The sequence below is a fragment of the Macaca fascicularis genome, chromosome 1 (genome assembly GCF_037993035.2).
Source record: "Macaca fascicularis isolate 582-1 chromosome 1, T2T-MFA8v1.1".
Classification (NCBI taxonomy): Eukaryota; Metazoa; Chordata; class Mammalia; order Primates; family Cercopithecidae; genus Macaca; species Macaca fascicularis.
Window position 1 is genome coordinate 30,894,735 of NC_088375.1, and position 24,390 is coordinate 30,919,124.

The window sequence follows — 24,390 nt, forward strand, 5'->3', positions numbered from 1 at the left end:
CAGTCCTACTGAAATTATTCTAAAAAATTGAAGAGGAGGCACTCTCCTCTAACTCATTCTATGAAACCAGCATCAGCCTGATACCAAAATCATGAGGAAACGCAAGCAAAAAAAACTTCAGGCCAATCTCCCTGATAAACATAGATGCAAAAATCTTCAACAAAATACTAGCAAATCATATCCAGTAGCACATCAAAAAGTTAATTCACCATGATCAAGTAGACTTTATTTCTGAAATGCAAGGTTAGTTCAACATATGCAAATCAATAAATGTGACTCACCACATAAACAGAATTAAAAACAAAAAGCATATGGTCATCTCAACAGATGCAGAAGAGGCTTTCAGTAAAATTCAGCATCCTTTATGTTAAAAATGCACAACAAATGAGGCATCAAAGAAACACAGTTCAAAATAATAAGAGCCATCTATAACAAACCCACAACAAACATTATACTAAATGGGCAAAAGCTGGAAGCTGGAAGCATTCCCCTTGAGAAGTGGGGAATGACGAAGATGTCCACTCTCACCACGTCTATTCAACGTAGTACTGGAAGTCCTGGAAGCCAGAGCAATCAGGAAAAAAAAGAAAAAAAGAAAGAAAAGGCATCCAAACAGGAAGAGAAAAAGCTAAATTATCTCTCTTCACAGATAATAGAATTCTATACTTAGAAAACCCTGGAGACTCTGCCAAAAGGGTCCTAGAACTGAATATTAGTTCAATAAGGTTTCAGGATATAAAATCAATGTACAAAAAATAGTAATATTTCTACTCAACAATAATGTTAAATCCAAGAGCCAAATCAAGAGTCCAATCCCATTAAAAATAGCCACAAAAAGAATAAAATACCAAGAAATACTGCTAACCAAGGAAAGCTCTCTACAATGAGAATTACAAATACTGCTGAAAGAAATCTGAGGTGACAAAAATAAATAGAGAAATATTCCATGCTTATGGACAGGAAGAATCAACATTGTTAAAATGGCCATACTACCCAAAGCAATTTACTGATTTAATACTATTCATATCAAACTACCAATGTCATTTTTCACAGAATTAGAAAAAACTACTTTAAAATTTAAGCAATCCTAAGCAAATAGAACACAGCCAAAGACATCATACTACCCAACTTCAAGCTATACTACAATGCTACAGTAACCAAAACAGCATAGTCTTGGTATTTAATACAAAAACAGACCCCACAGACCAAATAAACTGCATAGAAAACTTAGAAATAAAGCTGCACACCTACAACCATCTGATCATCACCAAAGCCGACAAAAACAAGCAACGAGGAAGGGACTCTCTATTCAATAAATGGTGCTGGGATTACTGGCTAGCCATACACAGAAGATTGAAACTGGACCCCTACTTTCACCTTATACAAAAATCAACCCAAAATAAAGACTTAAATTTAAGACCTAAAACTCTGAAAATCCTAGAAGAAAACCTAGGAAATACCATTCTGGACACTAGTCTTGGCAAAGAATTTATGACCAAGTCCCCAAAAGCAATTGAAATAAAAATGAAAATTGACATGGGGCCTAATTAAACTAAAGAGCTTCTGCACAGCAAAAAAAACTATCAACAGAGTCAACAGGCAACCTACAGAATGGGAGAAAATATCTGCAAACTATGCATCTGACAAAGGTCAACATTCAGAATCTGTAAGGAACTTAATGCATCAAGCAAAAAAACAAATAACATTATGAAAAAATGGGTAAAGGACATGAACGGACACTTTTCAAAAAAGGCACACATGCAGCCAACAAATATATTTTAAAATGCTCAGCATCTCTAATTATCAGAGAAATGCAAATCAAAACCACAATGAGATACCATCTCACACCAGTCAGAATAGCTAATATTAAAAAGTCAGATGTTGACAAAGTTATGGAGAAATGGGAACACTTATGCACTGCTGGTGGGAATGTAAATTAGTTCTGCCACTGTGGAAAGCAATTTGAAGATTTCTCAAAGAACTACAAACAGAACTGCCATTCAACCCAGCAATCCCATTACTGGGTATATACCCAAAGAAAAATAAATCATTCTATTTAAAAGATACCTGCACTCGTATGTTCTTCATGGAACCATTCGTAACAGCAGACAGATAGTATCAACCAAAATGCCCATCAACAGTAGACTAGATAAAGAAAATGTGGTATATATACAAATAGAATACTACACAAACATGAGAAATAACAAAATCATGTTCTTTGCAGCAACATGGAGGCAGCCAGAGGCTATTATCATAAGTAAACTAGTGCAGAAACAGACAACCAAATACTGCACATTCTCACTTACAAGTAGGAGTTAAACACTGAGTACACTCAGATACAGAGATAGAAACAATAGACACTGGGGGCTGCTAGAATGGGGAGGGTCAGAGGTAGATGAGGGTTCAAAAACTATCAAGTACTATGCTCACTACCCGGGTGATGGGATCATTCGTAACCCAAACCTCAGCAACATATAATATATTCATGTAACAAACCTGCACGTGTACCCACGGAACCTAAAATAAAAGTTTTTTAAAAGTAGAAGCAAAGCAAACCCCCAAAAAACAAAAAGGAAGAACAGATTAAGCCCAAACTATAAAGGGCAGAATAATAAATATGTGTACAGAAGTCAATCACACAGAAATGGGAGAAACAATAGAGAAAAATCAATGAAACCCAAAGTAGGACTTTGAAAAGAATAATCCACAAATGTGGAACATGTGGATACAGAGGGCAGACTAGGAGAAAAGCCACAGACAGGCAGAAAAATATTTGTAATACATATGACTGAAAAAACTTTTATTCAGAATATATATTTTTTAAGCTCTTAACAACTGAATACTGAGAAGACAATCAATCCAATTCTTAATGGGCAAAATATTTGAATAGTCACATCACAAAAATTATACAAATCTCTGACAAACACACGAAAAGATGCTCATCATAATTAGTCAACAGAAAACTGCAACATAAAACCACAGTCTAATACCACTACACACCCACTAAAATGGCTAGGATTTAAAAGACTGACAATAACAAGTATCGATGAGCAACTCTCATACATTGCTGGTGGAAGCTGAAAATGATGCAACCCTTTTTTAAAATACTCGGACCATTTCTTATAAAGTTAAACATACACTCACCATACGACCCAACAATTCCACATCTAAGTAATTACCCACAAGAAATGCAAACACATTTTCACACAAAAATATGTATGTTCATAACAGCTTTATTCATCATAGCTAAAAGCTGAAAACAACCTAAGTTCATCATGAAACAAATGGATAAGCAAATTGTGATGTATCCATCCAATGAAATACTAACCTATAATAAAAAGGTATTAATCATTGTTCAAAGAAGTGCCCCAGGATCTCGATCCCACTTGTTTAAAATTTTCTTTGAAAGTTCTCACTCGTGTCTTCAATTGATCTGGACACAAAAGTATTAGCACCCATCAAATGGAAAGTTTGCTCAACTTTAATTTTTCAGTCAAAATTGTGTAAGCAGAACCAATTGAGATGTCTGTGGTGTTATTGTTTCTGCTGTTAGTCGGTCAGGCCTGAAGAGGACTGACACAAACAAGATGAATTTTTTCCTTGCAAATTGATGTGGAAGGTCTGTCACTGTGAGCTTCATCTTCAACGTCATCTCATCCCTTCTTAAAATGGGCTCTCCATTTGTAAGCTGTTGATTGATTTGGGTCATTGTCCCCATAAACTTTTCATAAAGCATCACTGATTTCACCATTCTTCCACCCAAACTTCATCATAAATTTGACGTTTGTTCCTGCTTCAATTTTAGCAGAATTTGCATGGCTCTGATAGGATCTTTTTTCAAACTGACATCTTATCTTTCTAAGTATCTCAAACTAGCTCCTGTTCAGACATGTTGCAGCAAGTTAGTACAAGTTTCTTTGGGTGAAAATAATTCAAATCTATGCATAGTTTTTTCATAATACACATTTTCCATGAATGTTTTTAAGAACCCTAGTACATCCCTATTAAATGGAGAAGTAAAAGATGCTATGAAACCACATAGAAGGAGAACCTAGCCCAGATTTGTGTCATCCTAGAGGGCTCCTCAGAGGAAGTGATTTTTGAGACAAGTATGGGTTAGCCAAAGAGTTAGGAAGAGAATGTGTTTGGTTAAAAATCCTGATCCCTTGGAAACCAAAGGTGATGTCATCGAGCACAGCTACCCATTGCAAATGAGATGTCTCATTATGTGAATTTCAATTTACCCAACAAATATTTATTAAAGTCCTAATATATAGAAGCCATTCTATTCTACACATTGGAGCCAAAGAGAAAGAAAACGAGTGTGAGGATGAGCCATGCCTTCAAGGAGCTTACAATATGTTAAAGAGGTAGAGCTTAAACACACACACAAAAATACAGAGTTTTCATAGTAATCTAAATCAGCTGTAAAAGCCACCTACGCCACACACAAGTAATCATTTACTGTAAGTAATATAAGGTGTGGTGGTTTTTTAACTGGCAGGAGAGAAGGTTGCAAAAGGGGTTGAGTGAGGGGTAGGGAGACACAAGAAGGAAAGACTGCAGGCTTGGGAGAGGATCTTGACAGCCATAGATACACTGCAAAGCACAGACTTCCTACCGTGTTAGTGGACATGGGTAGGCAGAAAAAATAGGGCATGCTTCTTCTGGCTATTTTTCTTCTGATTACCTTTAGCCATCACCAATCATGCTTCCCCTATAGCAGAAGATTGTGACTGACATGTTCTGACAAGGAAAATGGTATGGATGGACAGACGTAATGGAGAAGCAAAATCACACGCAAGAACCCAACATCCAACTTACCCTCGGACACAGCCTCTCAATAGGCCTTGGAGTCCCAGGTAGATGGTGCCCAGAAAAGCAGATATTACTACTTCCCTTCCTTCTCAGGAAACTGGAAGAAAGCCCACACATTATAAAGTTGAGTTAATCAGTGAACAAACATACACTAACAGTTCTGGGTTCCAGACTGGAGATATAATGATGAGCCAGAGAGTTTTCGTCCTCATGGTGTCTAGTGGGAGAGAAAGACACAGAAAATACAGGGAAGAGTATAAGGTGCCATTGGAGTCCAGAGAAAGGTAGCCAGCCTATCCTTAGGGAGACGGGACAGACTTCCATGAGAAAAATGCTTTCATTATATTCATACACCATCTAATGATATGTTCAACCTTGTTTCCTTTAAGAAATCTTGGGGGGCAGGAAGAGACAAGTTATCTGTCAACACACACAAAAAAAGGATCATTGCTATAGAAGACAGATTTGTCACAGTACAAGTAAAGTCAAGTTTCACAGTCATTGCTGTTTGCTTTATGGATAAAACAAACGTACTGTTGGCAAAGCCAGGGTTGAGTGTCAGATTCAACAGCCCATAAATCCCAAAGAAACAGAAAGCACAAAGCAGACCTGGCCCCAGTCTGCACTGCTGCTTTGTTGAAATTATCCTGGCCACTCATCAGCTCCAAGAGATAGAGGCCAAACTGGAAAAAGTAGGTGCTAGGAGCAAGGAATTGAAATTGAAGGAGGAGTTCATCCATATCTGGCCCATGCAAGGAGGCTGCAGAAGAGAATATGAAATATGCAATGCAGCCTACACTGGTTTCTCGACCAAAAGAGAGGGAAATAGATAAATGAATCAATGAATGAGAAGATGGATAGATGGGTTGTTGGAAGGAAGAATACAGTGAGGGAGCAGAATATGCTACAGAAAACTTGTGGGGTAGAAGGGAAAGCTGGTCTCAACATGGCCAACCAACTGGGAAATGCCTCTGGTTAGAAATCATTCAACTACATCTCCTTGGAGTTGACCACATGACATTTTTCTCCAGTTTTTTAAACTAAAACCAAGGCTGTACCATCAATGTTGAAAAAGCTGAGAATTCAAAGGAAACATTTCCGATGCTGTGGGTAGCGCCTGGGGAAGTCCAGGCTAACTCTACCCTGACCTGAAGGCTGATCACTTACTTTCAGGACAGGGGCTGAGAGAGGACTGCCACGGGGAAAGATTAAAAATGAGACCAAAGCAACCACGACCACAACAAAAAGAGAGAGCAATAAAGAGAGACTTAGAAATGAACACCCACTTGCTTTCAGATGAAAAGGTTGAGTCAAAGTGGTGTTAAGGAGGTGACAGATCCTATATTATAGCCAAGAACCCCCAGAACTAAACAAATACAGTGGTTTTTCTTTCCTCTCAGCAATATGATTGTTATTTACCTGGTGCGGGAAACAGGGTGAGAATGGGAGGAAGGGACATGCTCTAAGATGCATAATGGTTTAGGTAACATATGTAATTCAGTCAGCTGATTTGTCTGTCTGTGTTTTGTTCTGTTTTGTTTCCAATTTGCTTTAGTAGAGCTGGCCTGAGTTAGAGTGGTGAGGTAGGAAAAGATAGTCTTTGGCACCCAAGGAAAATTCCACCTTTCTTCCTCACCCCTTCTTTTTTGGAATCTCCTGCCTCATTCCCTCATCCACACTTCACTCTGCACTACTCTCAAGTTCCAGGGGCTCCTCATGCTAACTGAGGCTCCTTAGCCAGAGCAGTACTCCCACAGCTACAGCTTCTCTGAACTCTTCTTTAGCAGCAGTTTACAAAAGGCCTTTACAAGTACTCTGTTTGTTATTGCGCACAACCCTGTGGAAGAGTCAGCCAAAATATCATCATCACTAATTTACAGATGAGGAAGTAAAATGACTTGTTCTATAGTAAGTGACAGGTTTTGGTAAGGACCCAGGTCTTTTAACTCAGAGATAAAAGAGTCTCAGGGTTCCTTTAAGCAAATCACACTGGATACATGAAAGAGGATATATAAAATATAATTTATACAGAAATTTAGTAGCTATATAACAATGAGTACTTAACATGACACCTCTAAACTAACAACTACGAGTGATGTATCCTGTTTGTTAACATTTTCCAATTATACATTTGAAATAAAAAGTAGCAGTCACTTGGGAAATGCTTGGACTACGATGTCCTTTACCTAACAATATTTTTTTTAATGTTGTAGTGGATGCTGTGGTATGCCACTCAGTGCCATATTCAATAGCCCATAAATCCTGATGTCTAATCATCCCGAATTGAAGCACACTCCTTTTCTCCCCGCTTTTAGTACTGACAGCAGCTGACAGGTCTCAACTGCATCATTCTCTGGAAACTGCCCTCAGCTTATGAAAGCTGCCTTGCCCAAGATGATGGCTCACTCCCAGGCCCAACCTGCATCCAATCACTGGTGGATGGGAAATAAAGACCCAATTCCCTTTCCCCACGGTGGTAGGATTCTGAGGGGCTATCTAAAGTCACCCAGGGCATCTATGAGGATTGCATGAGGACTTGTGACCGTTTTGCATTTCAATTCCTCCCTCTGCCTAATCCTACTTCTTTCCTTCTCCCACGGGTTATTCAAACAAATCTCCTTGAAATACTTTTCTACAGTTTAGGACAGCTAACTACTAAATTGCATTGTGTTTTAGCAAAAGATCCATAGGAGGTAACCTATAAGTGCTTTTTGTATTGACTATTTTATTTATGAGCCTGGAATTAAGGCTTTATATGGGATGATGTGTAACAGTTATTTTTGCAGAAACAATCTAAATTTGTAATCATGAATGCAGAGTTCACCTGTTTCTCAGACTGTGGTAACTATATAAATTAGGATTCCACCATGCCCCCAACATGTAAAGTTGGGAGGGACAACATAAGAAGGAATAGGAAATGTGGGAAGTCATGCACTAACTATAAGCAGTTTTCTTGTACTGTCAGGGGGTAGGCTGAGGGGCTCATCAACTAAAGATTAAGTTGTATTTAAACCCATTGTCAACTGCTCACATGGCCAAAAAATTACTTTTAGGCTAATTTCTCTTAATCTCTAAAAGGCATATTTTATTCATTTTTTATGAGTTTGATAAATCAGGCTATATTGATCATTTCATTACTGCTCATTATAACTCCCTAGTTCCCGAAAATAGATGGTTGATTGATTGATAGATAATAAGTAGATGATAGATAGATAGATAGATAGATAGATAGACAGACAGACAGACAGACAGATAGATGGATGTAAGATAAAAGCAGAAGCTGGTAATTAAAGTCTCCAAGGAAATACAGAGTTTTCATAGTATTTCATAGCAGCCCTACAGTCCTTCCTCTTTGGCCCACCCATATTGGGAGTTTCTACAGCCAGGAACTTCCTATGAGGAATAGGAGGAGAGAAGGAATAGGAAGAGAGAAATCCTGTCATTCAGAGAAGACATGAAAGATAGTATCTGCCACTTCGACTGACATTTTACTTTACCAGCCCTTAGTAGAATCTCAAAGGTCCCTGGGACACTTTGTTGCTGAGGAGGGATTTTCTTAGGTTAGGGATTTCCCCAAGAGTCTCTGCAAGTTTCTCTCTCCATAGTTGTTGAGAGCCACTATCTCACTGCCCAAATGGTAATGGATTTTGTTGATCATTGGATTTGCAATGCTACAGGCATTAATGGCAACATGAGTAATGGAATTTTTCTGCATTTTTCTTTCAAGTGGAGTGTTCCATCCCCACCCTCCAAAACAAACAAAATCAACATAATTTCCAGTATTCTAGAATAAGTAAACATTCGATCCAAACTACTGTTAACTGCTATGATTAATTTCTAAAAGATTTTTACTGTGAGTTGATCTTATTTTAAAAGTAAAAGCAAAGTGTATTGGAGGAGCATATCTGACTTTACATCCTGGGTTTACTGTTACTGTCAATGTGATCTTGAGGAGTTTACTTAGGTGTCTTTATCAGGAAAGTGGGGATTATAATGTCATTGTAGTTTTTATAAAGAACAAAAGTACTGTTTGAGAAACATGTAATTTATGTGCTTAATGAATGATAACCATTTTTATAGTTTTATTCATTCCAAATGCTCACTACAAAAATCTAGGTTTTCTTTAAAGTTTCATTTAATTTCTTTGTGCCTAAGTCTCTTTATAATACACTACTGCTGGACTAGTTGAATTCCAAGGTTGCTTTCCATTCTTTCTTTTTTTTTTTTCTTTTTTTTTATTATTATATTTTAAGTTCTAGGGTACATGTGCATAACGTGAAGGTTTGTTATATATGTATACTTGTGCCATGTTGATGTGCTGCACCCATCAACTCGTCAGCACCCATCAACTCGTCATTTACATCAGGTATAACTCCCAATGCAATCCCTCCCCCCTACCCCCTCCCCATGATAGGCCCCGGTGTATGATGTTCCCCTTCCTGAGTCCAAGTGATCTCATTGTTCAGTTCCCACCTACGAGTGAGAACATGCGGTATTTGGTTTTCTGTTCTTGCGATAGTTTGCTGAGAATGATGGTTTCCAGCTGCATCCATGTCCCTACAAAGGACAAAAACTCATCCTTCTTGATGGCTGCATAGTATTCCATGATGTATATGTGCCACATTTTCTTAATCCAGTCTGTCACTGATGGACATTTGGGTTGATTCCAAGTCTTTGCTATTGTGATTAGTGCCGCAATAAACATACGTGTGCATGTGTCTTTATAGCAGCACGATTTATAATCCTTTGGGTATATACCCAGTAATGGGATGGCTGGGTCATATGGTACTTCTAGTTCTAGATCCTTGAGGAATCGCCATACTGTTTTCCATAATGGTTGAACTAGTTTACAATCCCAGCAACAGTGTAAAAGTGTTCCTATTTCTCCACATCCTCTCCAGCACCTGTTGTTTCCTGACTTTTTAATGATTGCCATTCTAACTGGTGTGAGATGGTATCTCATTGTGGTTTTGATTTGCATTTCTCTGATGGCCAGTGATGATGAGCATTTTTTCATGTGTCTGTTGGCTGTATGCATGTCTTCTTTTGAGAAATATCTGTTTATGTCTCTTGCCTACTTTTTGATGGGGTTGTTTGTTTTTTTCTTGTAAATTTGAGTTCTTTGTAGGTTCTGGATATTAGCCCTTTGTCAGATGAGTAGACTGCAAAAATTTTCTCCCATTCTGTAGGTCACCTGTTCACTCTGATGGTGGTTTCTTTTGCTGTGCAGAAGCTCTTTAGTTTAATTAGATCCCATTTGTCCATTTTGGCTTTTGTTGCTAGTGCTTTTGGTGTTTTAGACATGAAGTCCTTGCCCATGCCTATGTCCTGAATGGTATTACCTAGGTTTTCTTCTAGGGTTTTTATGGTATTAGGTCTAACATTTAAGTCTCTAATCCATCTTGAATTAATTTTCGTATAAGGGGTAAGGAAAGGATCCAGTTTCAGCTTTCTACTTATGGCTAGCCAATTTTCCCAGCACCATTTATTAAATAGGGAATCCTTTCCCCATTTCTTGTTTTTCTCAGGTTTGTCAAAGACCAGATGACTGTAGATGTGTGGTATTATTTCTGAGGCCTCTGTTCTGTTCCATTGGTCTATATCTCTGTTTTGGTACCAGTACCATGCTGTTTTGGTTACTGTAGCCTTGCAGTATAGTTTGAAGTCAGGTAGCGTGAGGCCTCCAGCTTTGTTCTTTTGACTTAGGATTGTCTTGGAGATGCAGGCTGTTTTTTGGTTCCATATGAACTTTAAAGCAGTTTTTTTCCAATTCTGTGAAGAAACTCATTGGTAGCTTGATGGGGATGGCATTGAATCTATAAATTACCTTGGGCAGTATGGCCATTTTCACGATATTGATTCTTCCTATCCATGAGCATGGTGTGTTCTTCCATTTATTTGTGTCCTCTTTGATTTCACTGAGCAGTGGTTTGTAGTTCTCCTTGAAGAAGTCCTTTACATCCCTTGTAAGTTGGATTCCAAGGTATTTTATTCTCTTTGAAGCAATTGTGAATGGAAGTTCATTCATGATTTGGCTCTCTGTTTGTCTGTTACTGGTGTATAAGAATGCTTGTGATTTTTGCATATTAATTTTGTATTCTGAGAGTTTGCTGAAGTTTCTTATCAGCTTAAGGAGATTTTGGGCTGAGACAATGGGGTTTTCTAAATACAATCATGTCATCTGCAAACAGAGACAATTTGACTTCTTCTTTTCTTAACTGAATACCCTTTATTTCTTTCTCTTGCCTGATGGCCCTAGCCAGAACTTCCAACACTATGTTGAATAGAAGTTGTGAGAGAGGGCATCCCTGTCTTGTGCCAGTTTTCAAAGGGAATTTTTCCAGTTTTTGCCCATTCAGTATGATATTGGCTGTGGGTTTGTCATAAATAGCTCTTATGATTTTGAGATACGTTCCATCAATACAGAATTTATTGAGAGTTTTTAGCATGAAGGGCTGTTGAATTTTGTCAAAGGCATTTTCTGCATCTATTGAGATAATCATGTGGTTTTTGTCTTTGGTTCTGTTTATATGTGGATTACGTTTATTGATTTGCGTATGTTGAACCAGCCTTGCATCCCAAGGATGAAGCCCACTTGATCATGGTGGATAAGCTTTTCGATGTGCTGCTGGATCCAGTTTGCCAGTATTATATTGAGGACTTTTGCATCGATGTTCATCAGGGATATTGGTCTAAAGTTCTCTTTTTTTGTTGTGTCTCTGCCAGGCTTTGGTATCAGGATGATGTTGGCCTCATAAAATGAGTTAGGGAGGATTCCCTCTTTTTCTATTGATTGCAATAGTTTCAGAAGGAATGGTACCAGCTCCTCCTTGTACCTCTGGTAGAATTCAGCTGTGAATCCATCTGGTCCTGGACTTTTTTTGGTTGGTAGGCTATTAATTATTGCCTCAATTTCAGAGCCTGCTATTGGTCTATTCAGTAATTCCGCTTCTTCCTGGTTTAGTCTTGGGAGAGTGTAAGTGTCCGGGAAATTATCCATTTCTTCTAGATTTTCTAGTTTATTTGCGTAGAGGTCTTTATAGTATTCTCTGATGGTAGTTTGTATTTCTGTGGGGTTGGTGGTGATATCCCCTTTATCATTTTTTATTGCATCTATTTGATTCTTCTCTCTTTTCTTCTTTATTAGTCTTGCTAGCAGTCTATCAATTTTGTTGATCTTTTCAAAAAACCAACTCCTGGATTCATTGTTTTTTTGGAGGTTCTTTGTGTCTCTATCTCCTTCAGTTCTGTTCTGATCTTAGTTATTTCTTGCCTTCTGCTAGCTTTTGAATGTGTTTGCTCTTGCTTCTCTAGTTCTTTTAATTGTGATGTTAGAGTGTCAATTTTAGATCTTTCCAGCTTTCTCTTGTGGGCATTTAGTGCTATAAATTTCCCTCTACACACTGCTTTAAATGTATCCCAGAGATTCTGGTATGTTGTATCTGTGTTCTCATTGGTTTCAAAGAACATCTTTATTTCTGCCTTCGTTTCATTATGTACCCAGTAGTCATTCAGGAGCAGGTTATTCAGTTTCCATGTAGTTGAGCAGTTTTGATTGAGTTTCTTAGTCCTGAGTTCTAGTTTGATTGCACTGTGGTCTGAGAGACTGTTTGTTATAATTTCTGTTCTTGTACATTTGCTGAGGAGTGCTTTACTTCCAATTATGTGGTCAATTTTGGAATAAGTGTGATGTGGTGCTGAGTAGAATGTATATTCTGTTGATTTGGGGTGGAGAGTTCTGTAGATGTCTATTAGGTCTGCTTGCTGCAGAGATGAGTTCAATTCCTGGATATCCTTGTTAACTTTCTGTCTCATTGATCTGTCTAATGTTGACAGTGGGGTGTTGAAGTCTCCCATTATTATTGTATGGGAGTCTAAGTCTCTTTGTAAGTCTCTAAGGACTTGCTTGATGAATCTGGGTGCTCCTGTATTGTGTGCATATATATTTAGGATAGTTAGCTCTTCCTGTTGAATTGATCCCTTTACCATTATGTAATGGCCTTCTTTGTCTCTTTTGATCTTTGATGGTGTAAAGTCCGTTTTATCAGAGACTAGGATTGCAACCCCTGCCTTTTTTTGTTCTCCATTTGCTTGGTAGATCTTCCTCCATCCCTTTATTTTCAGTCTATGTATGTCTCTGCATGTGAGATGGGTCTCCTGAATACAGCAAACTGATGGGTCTTGACTCTTTATCCAGTTTGCCAGCCTGTGTCTTTTAATTGGAGCATTTAGTCCATTTACATTTAAGGTTAATATTGTTATGTGTGAACTTGATCCTGCCATTATGATATTAACTGGTTATTTTGCTCGTTAGTTAATGTAGTTTCTTCCTAGCCTCGATGGTCTTTACATTTTGGCATGTTTTTGCAATGGCTGGTACCGGTTGTTCCTTTCCATGTTTAGTGCTTCCTTCAGGATCTCTTGTAAGGCAGGCCTTGTGGTGACAAAATCTCTAAGCATTTGCTTATCTGTAAAGGATTTTATTTCTCCTTCACTTATGAAACTTAGTTTGGCTGGATATGAAATTCTGGGTTTAAAATTCTTTTCCTTAAGAATGTTGAATATTGGCCCCCACTCTCTTCTGGCTTGTAGAGCTTCTGCCGAGAGATCTGCTGTTAGTCTGATGTGCTTCCTTTTGTGGGTAACCCGACCTTTCTCTCTCGCTGCCCTTAAGATTTTTTCCTTCATTTCAACTTTGGTGAATCTGGCAATTATGTGTCTTGGAGTTGCTCTTCTCGAGGAGTAGCTTTGTGGTGTTTTCTGTATTTCCTGAATTTCAATGTTGGCCTGCCCTACTAGGTTGGGGAAATTCTCCTGGATGATATCCTGCAGAGTGTTTTCCAACTTGGTTCCATTTTCCCCCTCACTTTCAGGCACCCCAATCAGACGTAGATTTGGTCTTTTTACATAATCCCATACTTCTTGCAGGCTTTGTTCATTTCTTTTTCTTCTTTTTCCTTTAGGTTTCTCTTCTGGCTTCATTTCATTCATTTGATCCTCAATCGCTGATACTCTTTCTTCCAGTTGATCAAGTCGGTTACTGAAGCTTGTGCATTTGTCATGTATTTCTCGTGTCATGGTTTTCATCTCTGTCCATTCGTTTATGGCCTTGTCTGCATTAATTATTCTAGTTATCCATTCTTCCACTCTTTTTTCAAGATTTTTAGTTTATTTGTGCTGGGTACATAATTCCTCCTTTAGCTCTGAGAAGTTTGATGGACTGAAGCCTTCTTCTCTCAGCTTGCCAAAGTCATTCTTTGTCCAGCTTTGATCCATTGCTGGTGATGAGCTGCATTCCTTTGGAGGGGGAGACGCGCTCTTATTTTTTGAATTTCCAGCTTTTCTGCCCTGCCTCTTCCCCATCTTTGTGGTTTTATCTGCCTTTGGTCTTTGATGATGGTGAAGTACTGATGGGGTTTTGGTGCGGGTGTCCTTCCTGTTTGTTAGTTTTCCTTCTAACAGTCAGGACCCTCAGCTGTAGGTCTGCTGGAGATTGCTTGAGGTCCACTCCAGACACTGTTTGCCTGGGTATCAGCAGCAGAGGCTGCAGAAGATAGAATATTGCTGAACAGCGAGTGTACCTGTCTGATTCTTGCTTTGGAAGCTTCCTCTCAGGGGTGTACTCCACCGTGTGAGGTGTGGGGTGTTGCTCTGCCCCTAGTGGGGGATGTCTCCCAGTTAGGCTACTCAGAGGTCTGGGACCCACTTGAGCAGGCAGTCTGTCCGTTCTCAGACTCAACCTCCGTGTTGGGAGATCCACTGCTCTCTTCAAAGCTGTCAGACAGAGTCATTTGCGTCTGCAGAGGTTTCAGCTGCTTTTTTGTTGTTGTTGTTTTTGTTGTTTAGCTGTGCCCTGTCCCCAGAGGTGGAGTCTACAGAGACAGGCAGGACTCCTTGAGCTGCTGTGGGCTCCACCCAGTTCGAGCTTCCCAGCCGCTTTTGTTTATCTACTTAAGCCTCAGCCATAGTGGACTCCCCTCCCCCAGCCTCACTGCTGCCTTGCCGTGAGATCACAGACTGCTGTGCTAGCAATGAGGGAGGCTCCATGGGCATGGGTCCCTCCCAGCCAGGTGTGGGATGTAATCTCCTGGTGTGCCCGTTTGCTAAGATCCTTGGTAGAGCACAGTATTGGGGTGGGAGTTACCCGATTTTCCAGGTCTTGTGTGTCTCAGTTTCCCTGGCTAGGAAAAGGATTCCCTTCCCCCTTGCGCTTCCCAGGTGAGGCGATGCCTCCCCCTGCTTCAGCTCTTGCTGGTCGGGCTGCAGCAGCTGACCAGCACCGACTGTCCCGCACTCCCTAGTGAGATGAACCCAGTACCTCATTTGAAAATGCAGAAATCACCTGTCTTCTGTGTGGCTCGCGCTGGGAGTTGGAGACTGGAGTTGTTCCTATTAGGCCATCTTGCTCTGCCCCCTCCTCCATTCTAACTTTCTATGGTCTAATTGCAACACATGAACAGAGCAGATAAAGAAGCTATTATTTTTATACAGAACTTTAACAAATCTATTTTGATAGAAAATTAGGTGAATGAGACAGACCACCACCTCTCCTAGCACTTTGATTAATTTATAACCAAATGTTGCTGTTTGAGTTTTACAGAAGTAATATGAACATTAAAGATTTTTAAATATAAAGTTCCATTTTTAACCACAAATGTCATCACAACTCTTATCTTAAAAATGGAGTTATTCTAATTAATGAGTTCTTTGGGTTGTTGTGAAGATTCAACTTTTAAGTAAATGTAAATAATTAAGCATAGTGCCTAGCACATAAGAGCACATCAAAAGCAGCTATTAGTATTAACTATTATAGCAAAAGCATTTCCAAACATTCTCTCCACCATCGCTCCTAATCTTTGCATGAATGACTCATTCATTCATTAATTCATTCAGCAAATACCTGTTGAACACCATAGGTCATCTCCTCCCAAAACCATTTTCTGATTACTTAGTCTAGGCCACACCTCCTCATCCAACACCACCACACTGTCACTCCTTCATATCACTATGCTTCATTTGATCCAAAAATGCTTATCACCACCTGCAACAATCTTGTTCATTTATTTGTTTACTCACTTATTTTCTGCTACCACCCATGCACCCCACTCCTACCCTACAGAACATACATTCCATAAAGGTGGGAATCCTGTCTTCTCATTTGCTAATTCTCATTCCCTGCACATTTCCTGGCTATACACATTTGGCACTCACATAAATCGATCTGACTTTAACAGCAAAAAATCCATATAAAAAGTAATTGAACAATTCACTCATTTTTCTTTGTCAGTTATTTTGATATGTGGAATTTATGGGGAAAAAAGCTAAAAGAATTGAGGTCATTTAATTTACAGAAGAGAAATAAACGTTTTTAGTGGACTTTAATAGTCTGGAAGCCTGGGTTCTAATACTATGAGACCCCGTGCAGGTCCTCTCAAACCATGTCCTTCTCTATAAAATGGGAAGGATGATAGCCACTAGGACAGACGCATTCATAAAGCTGACATATGGCAAAGCACAAATATAGTTAGCATTAGTGTAAGACCCTATTCTTTAAAACACACTTTGACATTTATTTGTCCAAATGAGTCTTACAAAAGTGACTCTCTGAAGTACAGAAGTAAAAGAGTTATTTTCTTTTTCTATTTTACAGAAGAAGACACTGATTGTAGAGAGTTCTGACATCCCTAAGAAGCAAGGAAGAGAAAGAAAGAGGACAGGAGAAAGAGAAGGGTAAACCAGCATATGTGCAAGATGTTATTGTTCATCACACTCTTTCACCTCATCTCCTATGATCCTCTAGGACACTCTCATTCCCGTTTTATAGATGAGAAAACCACAGTTCAGACAGTTTAAGGTAATGACTGACCCACAGGTAGACTACTGGTATGTGAAGATAACAGGGTATGACATCAGTTCCTCCAACTTGCAATCCCATACTCTCTGTTTTTACCATGTGGCTTCCAAGAAATGATCAAGGGCAAGATATCTAAAAAAAGATAAACATGGTACAAAAATAAAACTAAAAATCACTTAATCATTTTTAAACAAAGAAAGTCATCAACTCTTTCTTTTTTTTTTTTCCATTTTTAGCTGAGCTCCAGAGGAAAATCACATGGAATAACATGAGGATTGGCTATGAGGAAGAATTCAACAACACGTAGTGTTTTAGCCACTGATAATGTTATAAAGGACACCTTTGGAAAACAATTTTAAGATGTGGTTAAACCCTGACATCAAACCATTCATCATTCCAAGAGGATTTAAATGAGAGTCTGTATGACCAAAGAGGTATAGGTATCAGTTGAGGATTCCTAGTGTAAGAATTAAAGAAAGAGGAAAGAAACATGAAAAGCAGCTGGACAGTCAAGACAGATTTATTTTAGAGAAAACAAACCTGAGAGGTGCCTTCTGACCAAGTTAGGTCACAGCCACACTCTCTTACAGACTCAGAGTTTTTAAGGATTCAGGGTGGGAGAGTTTATCAGAGGCTTAGACTGCTTCTGTGTCTCTTTGTTGTGCTTATCTGGGAGGGAGAGTTGTGTGTCTGTTCCCATACATCTTTCTGCAGCTGCAGGCAGAAAGCAGCTAAAAGCAGACTCCCCTGAGTCTCAGGGGAGTCTGCTTTTAGCTTATCTATCTTAGTGCACCTGAAGGGAAAGGAATGTGCTTATTAAGGCCCACTGTTTTACTGGGGCTCATTGCATGAGGGTGAAGTTTGGCAGTTACCCAAGAGACTTTCCCCCCACCTCCCTCTGTGCCTGAGCTGTCTTGTCTGTGTTTTCCTGTCTGCTCTTTCTGGCTGCTCTTTCTGTAGTTAGAAGAGGTTTCCTTGAAATGCATGAGGCTAAAAAGGGAGCTGGAATTTAAAGTGGCGGTGTTTGTCCGAGATGACGGTGCTCCTGTTCTATCACCTAGTTTATGTGATCCTTGATCTTTATAAAATGGAATTATCTTTTTAAATTATAAAAATGTTTTTATACATTTTTTTAAATTCAGAAGTTAATAACGTAAAAACCATCCCACAAACTCCCTTCATAAACCTCTCCCCAGAGATAATCATCATTAACAACTTGATATAGAGCCTTCTACACTGTCTGTGTAAGCATACATAACTAAATATTTTATTATTCTCTACATATGATTATGTCATTACTCTAAATGTGATTATTCTCTACATACTGTTCTCTAACCATTTTTTCTACTCTACATGACAGACAAGATTCCAGGTCAATAATATATAAGTCATCCTTTTACTTTTCAATGACTACACAGTGAAAATATCATAATTATTTTTATTCTTTAAGAATTTAATGCAACAGCATTTTCAGAAGAAAGATATATTGCTTCACCAATATCTTTTTATTCTCCTGTCCAGTTTTAACTGCCCACACAGTTTTCATTATTTCTGCTATAAAGGTGTGAAGAAAGTTATTTATTTCTTTCTCAGAAGCTCTGGTCACTTGGTCCACTAATTCTGTGTATGTAAAAAAACCATTGACATAAATAAGTATTCATTTCTAGAATAAAAAATCTCCAAGTAAAGGTTATGGTATCTTTTGTTTCCATAACACTTGTGAAAAATAAAACATTTATTGCACAATATTCAAAATAAATATCCCATGGCCAGAGAAGTGACCACAGTCTCACATCATGGCAGTGCTAAGAGTTCTTATAAACTAGGTAGAATAATTTGGATTTCATCTTGAAGGCAAGGGGACTGGGTTGGGCATGGATGCACTTCTTCACTGGGGGATAGAGAAATGACATAAGCAAATCTCACTGGCTAAAGGGAATAGTTTAGAAAGGAGAAAATCCAGGATAAGGAGAACAATTGCTCATGAGGGAAAAGTCCTTTAGGTGTTCAGCACTCTTGAGGCAAAATGATTCTGGGCCTTAATATAATCACTGCTGATAGAAGCACAACTACAAACTCTGCTCTTTCCTTCTAAAATATTACTTACTCTCAATAATTGCCAAAGAAACCAACCTCCACTTCCAAGATGGCTTAATTACATGGCTGTTGGCTGGAGGCCTCAATCCCTCACTTTATGGACCTCTCTCTCCACAGGACTGTAAGTGCCCTCATGGCATGGAAGCTGGCTTCCCTCAGAGCAAGCAATCTAGGAGAGAGGACAAAGAGGAAGCCACACACCTTATAACCTAGTGTCAGAAGCCACACATTGTCACTTCCACCATATTATTTTCATTAGAAGTAAGTCATTTAGTCCATCTCACAGTCCAGGGGAGAGGAAGTAAATGCTGTCTCTTGAAGAGAAGAGTATTAAAGAATTTTTGGACATTTTGTAAAATCACCACAGGGGTCTAGTTGCAAACCCAGATTGATGCACTTAAGAGCCAGAGGCTGAGGAACCGCAGGCCATCATTCCCTAGGAATTCACAAAAATGAACAGGAATTTTCAGACTTCCATAGGCCATAGAATTGGGAAGATTCCATTTAATTTATCCAGACACCTAAGAAGCAGGGAGACCAGATGATATTTCAGTTATACTATTCCATATGTTATGAAACATGCCAAAAGGGCATGAGATCTACAATTTCCAAAAACAGTCATGATTTTGGAAAAAATCTTTCCTGTTAGTTTCCACAAATTACAAGAACACTCTAAGTTTTTCAGTATTTCCATGTAACCCGAGTTTTAATTCCTACCAAGAAAATCTAGCACCTAAAATAATATTCAGGGAATGTATTCAACTCTTTCTGGGCAGGATGAAAAATGCTTACGTGGAAGAGATGAACCTTCAAATGAACTTTTAAGCACCTGGATCCCCTTTTCTGTTCAAGCATTTGTGAAAGGCAGGCTTGGCCCATGTATAGTTGTTTGCCTGAAATTAGACTGAGAAATTACATGATTCAACCAGTTTCTTGAACCAGTTGGACAATGTAGAGATCAAGTAGGGATCAAGTATCCCACTGCCTCCCCAACTTAAAACCTCTACATTAATTCATTTACCTTTGGTATTAGTCCATTTTTATACTTCTATAAAGATACTACCCCGAGACTGGATAATTTATTTAAAAAAAAAAAAAGGAAATTTAATTGACTCACAGTTTCACATGGCTGAGGAGGCCTCAGGAAACTTACAGTCATGGTGGAAGGGAAGGCAGGCACCTTCTTCACAAGGTGGCAGGGGAGAATGTGAGCATGTGAAGGAGGAACTGTTAAACACTCATAAAACCATTAGATCTCCTGAGTGAGTACTCACTATCATGAGAATAGCATGGGGGAAACTGCCCCCATGATCCAATCACCTCCCTTCCTCCCTCCACATGTGGGGATTAAAGGCCCCTCCCTCAACACGTGGGAATTACAATTCAAGATTAGATTTGAGTGGGGCCAGAGAGCCAAACCACATCACCGTTCCCTAGATGAAATCTTACATGGATGTCATAGCTTTTCTAATCACTCTCAGATAATAAAATATATTAATCTACTCCAACATGAACATATTTTTCCATTTTAACATCTCATCTCTGAAATCCAAATCTCGGTGGCATCTTATAATCATAATTGGAAGGAGATTTTTTCCCTTTCTTAGTGGCATATAAAAATAATGAAGCATCTTAGAATCAATAGCATCTTAGACTCGATGAGATTTAGTAATGTCTTTTTCTAAGTATTAAAAATTCTAATCAAGTATAGTAACTAAAACTCTATTCTCATCAACTTTAAAACTTCCCCCTTCTCTGAACTCTGACCTACTTCAGGTCTGGAAGCCTGTAATGAGAAAATATGGGGGTGATCATATTCATCTCTAGCTCTTATTCCACCTTCTCCTTCACTCTCTGGCAGATACTCTGGAGCCCTTTAGGGACTGGAGTGAGATGGGTGGGAAGAGGCATGGGTAAGTAAAGGTAATATTTCACCATACGGTTATAGTCTAGTGTAGGTATTCTCTCTGCAAAGAATATTCCAAATATCAGTTGTTTCTTTTCTGGAGTGGTTTTGTGGCTTTTTCACAGATGACCTCCATCACTAGGGAACACTTCCTACACTTGCCTACACTTCTTTTCACATACATTATGCCTCCTCCAGATGGCCACTTACACATTCCCTTTACCCACTGGTTTCTTGTGGCCCAACCATCTACAGGGCTCAGTCCTCTTTTGTGAAGTCTCATTCAAGAGAACTCAATGTGACTTCCTCCTGTGGGGTCTCATAAGCTCAAAGGAAATTCAGGCTTCCTTGTCAGGCCAGATGCTAGAAATCATGATGGATTCCAACTTCCCTCACTGTGCTCCAAGTCAGTAGAGCTCAGGCCTCAAACTCTCACCTCTAGATTTTGCAGCTTTGAGTCAGATACTAGTCCCTGCACCCCTCTAACTCCAGGAAACACACAACAAATTATCCAAATGGTTCTCTTGAAGCATCATCCTCATTGACTCTGAGAATACTACTTATTAATTGCTTCTTGGAATGATCAGTTTTAGGCAACTTCATCTGTTTCAGGTTTTACCATAAAACTGTCAGATAGATACATTCACACATAAAATGCTTTATTTATTAAATCAATTCATTCTCTACTTCTTCCCAGAAATGCTGAGAAATTGCTTACAATAAAAAAAAAAATAACAGTAAGGTAAGATACGACAATCTATTTATGCCAGGTGCTTTAAGTTATGTACTGTTGATATATTGAGAAAGACAAAATATTGCTAATGTACTATACTGGCCAAGAATGCAAAAATCTAAATCTAACCATGAAGAAATAGCAGTCAAACCCAAATTCAAACACGATGTACAGAACAACTAGCTTATATTCTTCAAATGTGTCAATGTCATGAATGACAAAGGCTGAGGAACTGTTACAGATTAAAGAAAATAACAGAAACATCAACTAAATACAGTGCATGATCCTGGAATGGATTCTGGTTTGGGAAAAAAGTTTTTCTATTAAGACAATTGGAAAATTGAAATATTAACTCTATATCAGATAATAGTGGCAAATCCATGTTAAATTTTCTGAATGTGATAATCATACTGTGGTCATTTAAAGAATGTCTTTTGTTCTCATGAAATACTGAAGTATTTAAAGTATTTAGGCACAAAGGGACATGATATACTAATATAAAACCCTCAAGTGGTTCAGAAAAAAATAGGTATATATACACACATACACACACACACACACACACACACACACACACACCCATGAATCTGGATCTGGAAAGGGCGTGCAGAATATGACAAAATGGTAACACTTGGTTAATCTGAGCAAAATATATATCAGACTTCTTGCAATTCTTCTCTAAGTTTGAATTATTTCAAAATAAAAGTTTAAAAATTATCTCGGGATTTTTTTCAACCCTCAAAATTATGCACGATTATGCTCATAATACAGAAAAGGAAAGGTCCCTAATTACTAATAAGGTTGAGCACCTGTTCAGTGTTATTGGACTTTGAATAACCTCTTTAGTTAAATGCCTTGTTCTAGCCTCTTGCACATTTTGAATTGGGTTGTCTGTCTTTTTCTTATTTATTAAACAAATTCTTTATTCTAAATACAATCCCTTTGTTAGCAATATGTGTTGCAAATATCTCCTTCTACTCTGTGACTAGTCTTTAGCTCTTATAATGGTATCTTTTGATAAACAGAAGTTTTCAACTTGACTGCAGTCAACTTTATTAACTGTTCTCTTCCTTCTCTCTTCCTCCATCCCACCCCCTCTCTCTTTGTGTGTGTGTGTGTGTGTGTGTGTGTGTGTGTGTGTGTGTATGAGTGTGTGTGTGTTTTATTTAGACCTTTTTCCCTGTGTCAAGGTCTTAGAGACATTTTTCTATTTTGTCTTCTAGAATATTTATTCTTTCGTCTTTCACATGTAGATCTATAATCTACTTGGAACTGTTGTTTGTGTATGGTGGGAGATAATAATGTTTATTGTTTCATATGGAGACACAGCACTATTTTTTTAAAAAATCCTTTTATTTCTTGTTTCTCAAAGTTTTACAAAATGCATTGATTTTTATATTGACCTATATTAGTTATCTATTGCTGCTAAAACTACTCCAAAACTAAGTGACTTACAACAACAATAATTATTTTTTTATGTCAACATGTCTGTTGGTGAGTTACTCAGACAAGACATGGTGAGGGCAGCTTATCCCTGTTCCATGTTACCTGGGGGCTAAAAGAATCAAAGGCTAGGAAGGAATTATCTGAACGCTAGCCCATTCACATGTCTAGTTATTCATGCTGTCTAGCAGCTTAGAGCCTAGCTGGGACTGTGGGCTGACATATGGCGTTCTAATAAGACCTGGGTCTCAAAAGCAAGTATCCTGAGAGAGAGCTACGAAGAAGCTATATTGATGTTTATAAAATAGCCTCAAAAGTCACACAGCATCACTTCCACTGCATTCCAGTGACTGAGGCAATCGCCAAGGTCCACTTAGGTTCAAAAAGGACCATAGACTCCACTGCTCAATGGAGAAATATCAATGGTCACATGGTAGAACATCTTATGGAGTGGGGCACATATAGGTGTGAATTAAACTCTTTTATTCATTCTAATAATTTATCTATAGATTCTTTTAGATGTTCTACATATACACTCATAACCTTTGTAAAGAATGACCATTTATTTTCTCTTTTTAATAATCATGCCCTTCATTTACATTTTTAGTATTTATTTTCTCTTTTTAATCCTCATGCCTTTCATTTGCATTTTTTGTCTTATTACACTAGCTAGGACCTCCTATAAAATTTTGAACAGTAATGGCGATGGAGTCATCCTTATTTTATTGTTGATCTCAAAGGGAAACTAACATTTCACTATTAAGAATGATCTTTGCTATGTTTCTTTAACTATGTACTCTTTAACAAATTAAGAAAGATCCCTTTCTGAGTTTACTGAGATTTTTTTTAAGATCATGGATAGATACTGAATTTTATCAGAGATTTTTCTGGAACTATTGAGATAATTATATCATTTTTCTTTTTTAGTTGATTGATTTGAAAACCAATCAACTTGTATTTCCAAAATAAACATAACTTGGTGAGGATATAGTATCCCTTTTATATACAGCTGGATTTTGCTTGCTGATTTTTTAGGACTTATTGCTATACTTACAGGAAATGATTAGCTTGTGATTTTTTTTTTTCCTTTTTTAATGTCCTTATTAGACTTTGCTACTAAGGTTATGCTAGCCGTATCAAATGAGTTGAGATTGTTCTCTTTTCCTATTCTCTCAGTTTATGTAAACCTGGCATTATCTCTTACTTCAATGTTTAGTAGGACTCACCACTGAAGCCATTTGGACCTCAAATTTTTTAATGAAAATATTTTTAATGATAGATTCAATTTCTCAGTGGTTACAGAATTATTCAGGTTTTCTATTTATTTTAGCATAAAATCTGGTATTTGTATTTTGTTAATAATTTATCCTTTTCATATAAATTTTTAATGTATTGATAAAAAAGAAGTGTTCATAATGTTCACATGAGATTTTAATGACTGTCAGTTCTGTACTGATGTCACCTTTTTTCTTCCAATATTGAAATTTGTGTTGTCCCTCTTTTTGTCTTTATCAGTCTCACCAAAATTTATTAATCACA

At 38.1% G+C, this 24,390-nt stretch overlaps 1 protein-coding gene across 11 annotated transcripts in view; it reads right to left on the bottom strand.

Moving 5' to 3' along the window:
• The window catches only part of TNFSF4 (TNF superfamily member 4), a 277,633-nt gene that overhangs the window by 104,338 nt on the left and 148,905 nt on the right, over positions 1-24,390 (bottom strand). Inside the window, exons 1-2 of one of the 11 annotated variants that reach the window (XM_065527200.2) lie at positions 19,562-20,829; positions 18,806-18,938 (exon numbers count right to left, since the gene is read on the bottom strand). The exons of the other annotated variants lie outside the window; for them this stretch is intronic. The gene's annotated coding sequence lies outside the window, so the exon portion shown is untranslated. Of the gene's footprint in view, positions 1-18,805; positions 18,939-19,561; positions 20,830-24,390 lie in introns of those variants that run through there. 11 annotated transcript variants of the gene reach the window in all.